Consider the following 8,037-nt stretch of genomic DNA (forward strand, 5'->3'; position numbering starts at 1 on the left):
AGATAACGACCATGTCAAGAGAGTTCGTGCTATGATTCGTGGAAATCGTCATTTAAATGTTCAAGAAGTTTCTAATGAAGTGGGGATGAGCATAGGAGCATGACATCAAACTCGGACTGAAAAACTTCAGATGCGTCGTGCCGCGTTTCTTTACTGACAATCAGAAACATAACCGTGTTGAAGTTGGTCAGGAAACAGCTTGCCAATGCAAATGGCAATCAAAACTTCCTTAAGACTTTCTCTTGTCTCCCAAATTTAGAGTCACTTTGAAAGGGCGTCATTTCCAAACTGTAGAGGAGATTCAGGACAATAGGAGAAGAGACCTGCGCGTCATCCCAGAGAGTGCGTTCCAGAAGACTTTCCAAATAGAAAAATGTTGATAATAGTGTATTGCTAGTAGAGGAAACTACTTTGAGAGAAATAGTGCTTAAAATGTTCAATGAGCAATAAAGATGTTATAGCAAAAGTCCGGTTTATTTTTGAACACACCTCGTATAGAAATATGAACATCAACGATAACACTATTTCTCTCCGTTTTTATTTGTATATGAAAATATGTTCAATGAGAAAGTGCGTTATTTAAGACCTCTGGTTGTCCTTGCATTTTAATTTCTTTGGTATTTGCATTTTTCACATGTTTTCTCTCATGCATGCATTTTGTATTTCTTATCATTTTCAGAAGTTTCTCATGCATTTATTCCCACTGTTCGTGAGCAACATCTAAGATTACCTAACATTTTCCCGTAGATAACTAAAAACCTTGCAACAATATGAGATTGACGTACGTACATCAAATTATGAATATTTATGTTGTTCACATTCTCTGACGACTTTCTATGAAATCTAAGAAGTAAAAATGAAACATAGAGAATGGAACAACTAGTTAGTTATATTGTAGAAATTCCCTGCAGGAGTTCTCATGTGGGTCGGATCCCACATGCTTAAGTTCACGTATCATACAAGTGAAGACTGTCTGCCTCACTGCTGAATGGGATGCTAAGCTTCAATCCAATCTATATTATAGAAACAATCATTGTATATACATTGATGCATTAAAGTAAATCGTTATTATCTGATTTTTTTTTTTTTAGCTTTCTTTGTATTTTAATTCACTCTATGCAATTACCTGACAAATCTTGCATTATCTTGATGTTGAGTTTAGTGTCCCTTTCAGTAGCGCGGCTATATGAGAAGTGCATCTACAGTTTAAAGTGGGACCGAACCAGATGAACTCCCGCCGGGAATCGAACCCGTATCTTCCACTCCCATACCTTTAATAAAATACACACTTGCATTTGCAACATGGCTAATACCATCTCATTTATTATTTTCTTCTGCCTGAATTTCATTTTAATAAAAGTTTCTCCCCATTTATGTTTGTTCCAATTAGCAATTTAAGTTCTTTATATTTTAATCGCGAAAATTTGACAGTCAAAATTCCGTAACTCAGGAATCAAAGACCTGATTGCACACCATAATGTTTCATATACTTACCAATCCTTCCAAGGTTTCCCACCATACTAATGTACCATAAGTCAAAAAAAATTTAATATTAAAGAAATAAAAAAATCAAAGTAAATTGTTTGAAATCAATAACTAAAGGAACCGTGAATTTGTAAATCCAATTAAAGAGTGCAATTAAACGAATGATTGCAATCTCTTATTGTCACAATTGACAATATTTTATTAATGAAACAACTGACTTACAATGGTAGTATAGTGGCTATTTTTGTAACAATATAAATTATTTAACAGTGAACATCCAAGAGTACTAAATTCATGACCAGACATAGTATATCTGATTAATTGTATAACAGATCATTATAATTTTACTCAATGCTTAACCAAACGGAAATAAGCTAAATATTTAAACATTCAAATCTGCCTGTCACTTTCAGAGACCTCCTAATTTCATGCCACATGCAAAATAGACAGTTAAAATTCCCTGTAGTCATACATTACCTTATTGCATAATTCGCTTGGTCTTGGCCGGACAATGGTCTTTCTTGCGGCATTTGTAATTTCGTATAGACCATTCCATTGCGATTCTGGATTCAGGACCCAGAATGCAGAATGCAGAATGATTTTTTACTTGCAAACTTGGTCATTTTATATGGACTATTGTCCTTGTTTACTTTAATTATTTTTCCTTTTAACTTTGCCAAAAGCCACCATAAAAATTTACAAAATCTTAGGAAAGTCCTAATTACATTTTCTGACAAAATATTGTTATTGTCTAATGATGTACAAATAAGTATTTTTGAGCTTCAATTTACCCTGAGGTTTGCTTTTATCTTTTTCGTGATTTTATCCGAATTGTTAATTACTACTGACAAGCAATGTTTGACTACAGGTGATTCTTAACTATTTTGCTTCTGCTTCCAACGATTTCTAGATTACAAGTACTGTCCTTGTGAGTTTTAAAAATAATGTGATGCATGTATCCAAAAGTTAGAAAACTTAGTTCCATCTTCACCTACCAAATTGCCATTATAATTTTTATGAAAAAAAATATTTTTTAAATTCTCAGTTCATGGTTTCATTGCATTACCCCACCAACTGGAAGAAAAATTCCTGAACAGTACCTTTAGCGTATGTCATTAGTTTTTAAATTCTCAGTTCGAATAAATATTGAATAAATTGACAAACACTAAACACTGTGAATAACACTGGGGGGTGAACATAATGTCCACTTGAATGATTGTGGTCTCACTTCAGAACACTGGGAGGTGAAAAACAGGGTCTTCTAATTGTCCTCACCGTGGCCATCGATAAACGAAGAATGTCCCTAGTCACTCCACAGAAATCGAAGTGAAGACTGAATGAAATGATAGATGATGTGAACTGCAACTGGGCCTCTGTAAATGCAGACGCTGAGAGCTGCGACTGACAGTAGGCAACCGATAGTGGTTCCTATAGATGGTCCTCTTCTTGATATGTACTCTGGACCGTAGTGAAGGATGATGAGCAGCTACGCATTTGGTGTGGCATCTGGGCGTCACCTTGTGCTGGGAGCTGCGAATTAACGATGTCCTGGCCAAACCAAGGACCCTTGATGACGGATGAAAAACAGCTTGGCGTCTCGGTGTCCGTCGTGTGGACTGGAGGCGAGCTAAAGCTGCGGTGATTGGTTTTCCGAGTTCTGGAATCGAACCCTGGACCTTTTTGATGATGGGACAGCTGTGGCACTGGAAAATTTCAACAACAACTGGAGCCAAGGTGCTGCTGAATGCTGAAAGTGACGATGTATCCGTGGTGAAACAGGAACGGGAGGAGATGCTGGCTTTTGTGGTGGTGATTCTGGAACAGCTGAAGTAGAAGCTGGGCATAACTGCAAGGACTAGTTGACCATTAGGTGTTCTGGCTCTGGAGGAAGATGGCTGGATCTGCAAGTGAGAGGCGCTGGAGAAACAGAAGCGGGCAGGCCAATGCTGGTACAGGAACGTCTGGAAGATGACCCTTGTAGAGGCTGGACGTAGCCTCTGGAACTGGACCATCTCGAAGAAGGATGTGCCCATGCTGGTGGACTACATTTTGCTGGAGAAGGAACTGGCCTCCTGAAGTGACATCTCTATGCAGTTGCATAATGACAAAAGAAATTGCATTAGTTTTTTTTTTATATTTATTATTTTTTTAAACTTTTCGTGTTTTTGTCGTATTGCAATGTAAGGTAAAGTCGAACAATATCGAAAATTTTGGTGGAAATATGTGTATAACATTTATATTAGTATTATTATTAAAAATATATTCTGTAAATATTATATAATAGGAAAAAGGAAATTTTCATAGCAACTGTGTTTGTTTACTTGTGGTTAATGACCCAGAAACGAAAGAATAACACTCCAACCGTTATTAGATGGAATGTTATGATTAGAATTTTAGCGGAAGAAAGTGTGTTTTTCTGAAAAGTGAAAAGTGTCCTATGATGTTATGTCCTCGTGAGAATGCGATTGCCTGTGCGTAAATGTTATTGTTAGTGATTTAACTTGTGCTGATGTAGTGATTTCTCGTGTTGTTGTTTTGTGTCTATAATGATATGATTGTGATGTCTCAGGTAAGTCCTATAATAATGAAATTAACGTAGATACTGGCTATATCATCTGAGCATAGGAATTGAATATTAGCCTTCCCCCCACAAAGAAGACTAATATAGGGCGGTAAAATATTCCTGCATACCCCAATTCCAGGAATATTTTTACCTCGGTCTATTGTAAAAGCATGATTTACTGACAAAAGAGGAAATTCAAATACAAACCCTCGCGACGCGACTCCCCAAAACGCCACGTGTAGTGAGTATGTTTCAACTCAATTTTGTCAGTACGGTTTATGGTTTGAAACTGAACGAAATATTAAGCAAAATATACCTGTTATAAAAATGAATAGGATTGACCTGAGAATGATTAGTGATTTTTTTAGTACGAAAAACAAATGTTGAGAGTACCAAGGTTAATTATGTTAGTACAATATAAACAAAAACGAGAAACACAGGCGATAGTTTGAGATAAATAAGCAAGTCTATAATTATCTTAGTATTATACGATCGAAAACGAGAGACGCAGGCGGTAGTTTGAGATAAATAATTAAGTCTACTGTGAGCGATTGTGTATAAGAAAACATGTATACTAGCAAACAAACACTATGCTAAACTGATTACAAAATTATTACAAAAAATTGAAAATAATTCGATATTGTTTCTATGACACAGAGAAAAACAACATATCTATTTGGCATGTCACATGATAGCGTATGTTTGCCTAAGGAGCTATGTACCATAAGTCAAAAAAAAAAAAAAAAAAACTTTAAATATTAAAGAAATAAAAATCAAAATAAAATTGTGTTATATAATAAATTTTGTTATATAAATTACAAAAGGAATAGTGAATTCGTACCTCAAATTAAAGAGTTCAATTAAACTAATGGTTGCAATCTCTTGTCATAAAAAGACAATATTTTATTAATGAAACAACTGACTTACAATGGTAGTATAGTGGCTATTTTTGTAACAATATAAATTATTTAACAGTGAACATCCAAGAGTACTAAATTCATGACCAGACATAGTATATCTGATTAATTGTATAACAGATCATTATAATTTTACTCAATGCTTAACCAAACGGAAATAAGCTAAATATTTAAACATTCAAATCTGCCTGTCACTTTCAGAGACCTCCTAATTTCATGCCACATGCAAAATAGACAGTTAAAATTCCCTGTAGTCATACATTACCTTATTGCATAATTCGCTTGGTCTTGGCCGGACAATGGTCTTTCTTGCGGCATTTGTAATTTCGTATAGACCATTCCATTGCGATTCTCGATTCAGGACCCAGAATGCAGAATGCAGAATGATTTTTTACTTGCAAACTTGGTCATTTTATATGGACTATTGTCCTTGTTTACTTTAATTATTTTTCCTTTTAACTTTGCCAAAAGCCACCATAAAAATTTACAAAATCTTAGGAAAGTCCTAATTACATTTTCTGACAAAATATTGTTATTGTCTAATGATGTACAAATAAGTATTTTTGAGCTTTAATTTACCCTGAGGTTTGCTTTTATCTTTTTCGTGATTTTATCCGAATTGTTAATTACTACTGACAAGCAATGTTTGACTACAGGTGATTCTTAACTATTTTGCTTCTGCTTCCAACGATTTCTAGATTACAAGTACTGTCCTTGTGAGTTTTAAAAATAATGTGATGCATGTATTCAAAAGTTAGAAAACTTAGTTCCATCTTCACCTACCAAATTGCCATTATAATTTTTATGAAAAAAATTATTTTTTAAATTCTCAGTTCATGGTTTCATTACACTAAGTTTGATTAAGATCAGCTTAGTTAGTTCCATGAATTGTAAGCGATAATACTATCTCAGTGATAGAAGTTTTTAAAAAAATTTAAAAAAAAAATAAATAAAATGGAAATAATGCATGGATGATTTGAAATTAACTCTACTGAACGAGAATCACGATTTCACGTATGGAACATAGGATATATCCTTTTGTTATAGGAACCAAGAATCTATGGATTGTATTTGTAATAAATCTTACTTCTTTATATATTCTGCATAAATAAAGTATATGGAATATTTTATTGAGAACTATAAGTCATTAAAATATAATAGAAAACGTAATGGACCCAGATGTGATCCTTGAGGTACTTGCGACGTAGCAACGTATTCTAATGATTTTGATTGTCTCTATTGGACATAGATATAGATGTAGATAGATAGATTCATATAGATTCGGGAGTTATTTATCTATTGAAACTAGAGACTAGTCTATCTCTTTCGTTTAGATCATTGGGTTCCCTTGGTTTGGAAGTTTTACCAACATTTCGCAATACCAAATTACACTCACTTGTATGTAATGTAGATGTATATGCATTTATTCCCCAATTTCTTTTCAAACACCTGACACAAGTACCTAGAGGGTAGAAAATGTGTTGTGGATAGTGAATAGGCTCCCGAAACTTGTAGATACACGAAATCTTCAATTCCTTGCCTTCCACAATATCTAACCCTGACTTTCATTAGATCTACTGTGGGATAGCTAAGAAGAATTCGCAACTGTTTGTAGTCGGTACAATATTGCAAGGTATTTAGGAAGAAGGACTTACCAAATGTGTCCAAGTGTTATATCGTTGTGCTTAATTGTTTCCGTTGTCCTTTGATGTAGAACGCTCTTCAGGGAAATAATTTCCTTTCCTCAAAGCGCAAATATCTACGGATGAAGTCGTATTCAATGGTGCCAGTTATCTTTGAAGATCTTAGTGTTTCATTGATTTTCTTCTTGAAAGCGTCCACTTTCGCAAGATATATACCTTTGTCAACGAATTTAAAGCTTCTTCTACGGGAAATATCGTGTCACTGTTACTACGCGTGTTGCCGTTGGAAGAATTCAAAAATAAATACATTCTCCTGTTAAGTGTGTATATTTCTTATGTAAAAATACATACATAAATAAACAATCTGTTGGAGAAAAATAATCACTTCAATAATTATTGGCAACAAACGACACAATTTTTAGCGCAAACAAAATTAGTTTTTGTTGATTTTTTCTAAAACTACGAATCAAAAATGTAATTTTCTTCGGCACAATATAATTTATTGATTAATGTATATACCCCAGTGGCGTATTTAGGGGGGGCTTCCGGGCTTAAGCCCTCCCCGAAATCATACTTACTATAGTAAAGTATATGAAATATCTTGCAGAATTTTCACTTTTTCAGGCAAAGCCCCCCCGAAAGTTAGCAAAGCCCCTCCCGAAACAAAATCGTAAATACGCCACTGATATACCCTATGGTATATCTTTGTTCAATATATCGACTAATATATGTCGTATCTTTGGACATATACAAATATGTTGATTACTATACGTCTATTGTTGGACAATATATCGATTACAAAATGCCATATGTTTGGACAATATGTGGATTACTATATGTCTATCTTTGAACAATATGTCGATTACTATATGTCGTATCTTTGGACAATATATCGATTAATATACATTGTATCTTTGGTCAATATATCAATTAATATATGTCGTATCTTTGAACTTATCCATTAATATATGCCGTATCTTTGAACTTATCCATTAATATATGTCGTATCTATGAACTTATTCATTAATATATGTCGTATCTTTGAACTTATCCATTAATATATGTCGTATCTTTGAACTTATCCATTAATATATGCCGTATCTTTGAACTTATCCATTAATATATGTCGTATCTTTGAACTTATCCATTATTATATGTCGTATCTTTGAACTTATCCATTAATATATGTCGTATCTTTGAACTTATCCATTAATATATGCCGTATCTTTGAACTTATCCATTAATATATGTCGTATCTTTGAACTTATCCATTAATATATATCGTATCTTTGAACTTATCCATTAATATATGCCGTATCTTTGAACTTATCCATTAATATATGTCGTATCTGTGAACTTATCCATTAATATATATCGTATCTTTGAACTTGTCCATTAACATATGTCATATCTTTGGACAATATGTTGA

General features: G+C 33.8%; 1 long non-coding RNA gene across 1 annotated transcript; it reads right to left on the reverse strand.

Moving 5' to 3' along the window:
- Positions 1–1,650: 1,650 nt before the first annotated feature.
- On the reverse strand, positions 1,651–5,715 carry LOC145663162 (uncharacterized). Its single transcript, XR_014127157.1, has 2 exons — positions 5,231–5,715; positions 1,651–3,571 (listed from the first exon to the last, which is right to left on the reverse strand). It is a non-coding gene; the product is annotated as an uncharacterized LOC145663162 (long non-coding RNA).
- Positions 5,716–8,037: the final 2,322 nt, after the last annotated feature.

The sequence above is a fragment of the Thermobia domestica genome, chromosome 10 (genome assembly GCF_964235325.1).
Source record: "Thermobia domestica chromosome 10, izTheDome1.hap1.1, whole genome shotgun sequence".
Taxonomy (NCBI): Eukaryota; Metazoa; Arthropoda; class Insecta; order Zygentoma; family Lepismatidae; genus Thermobia; species Thermobia domestica.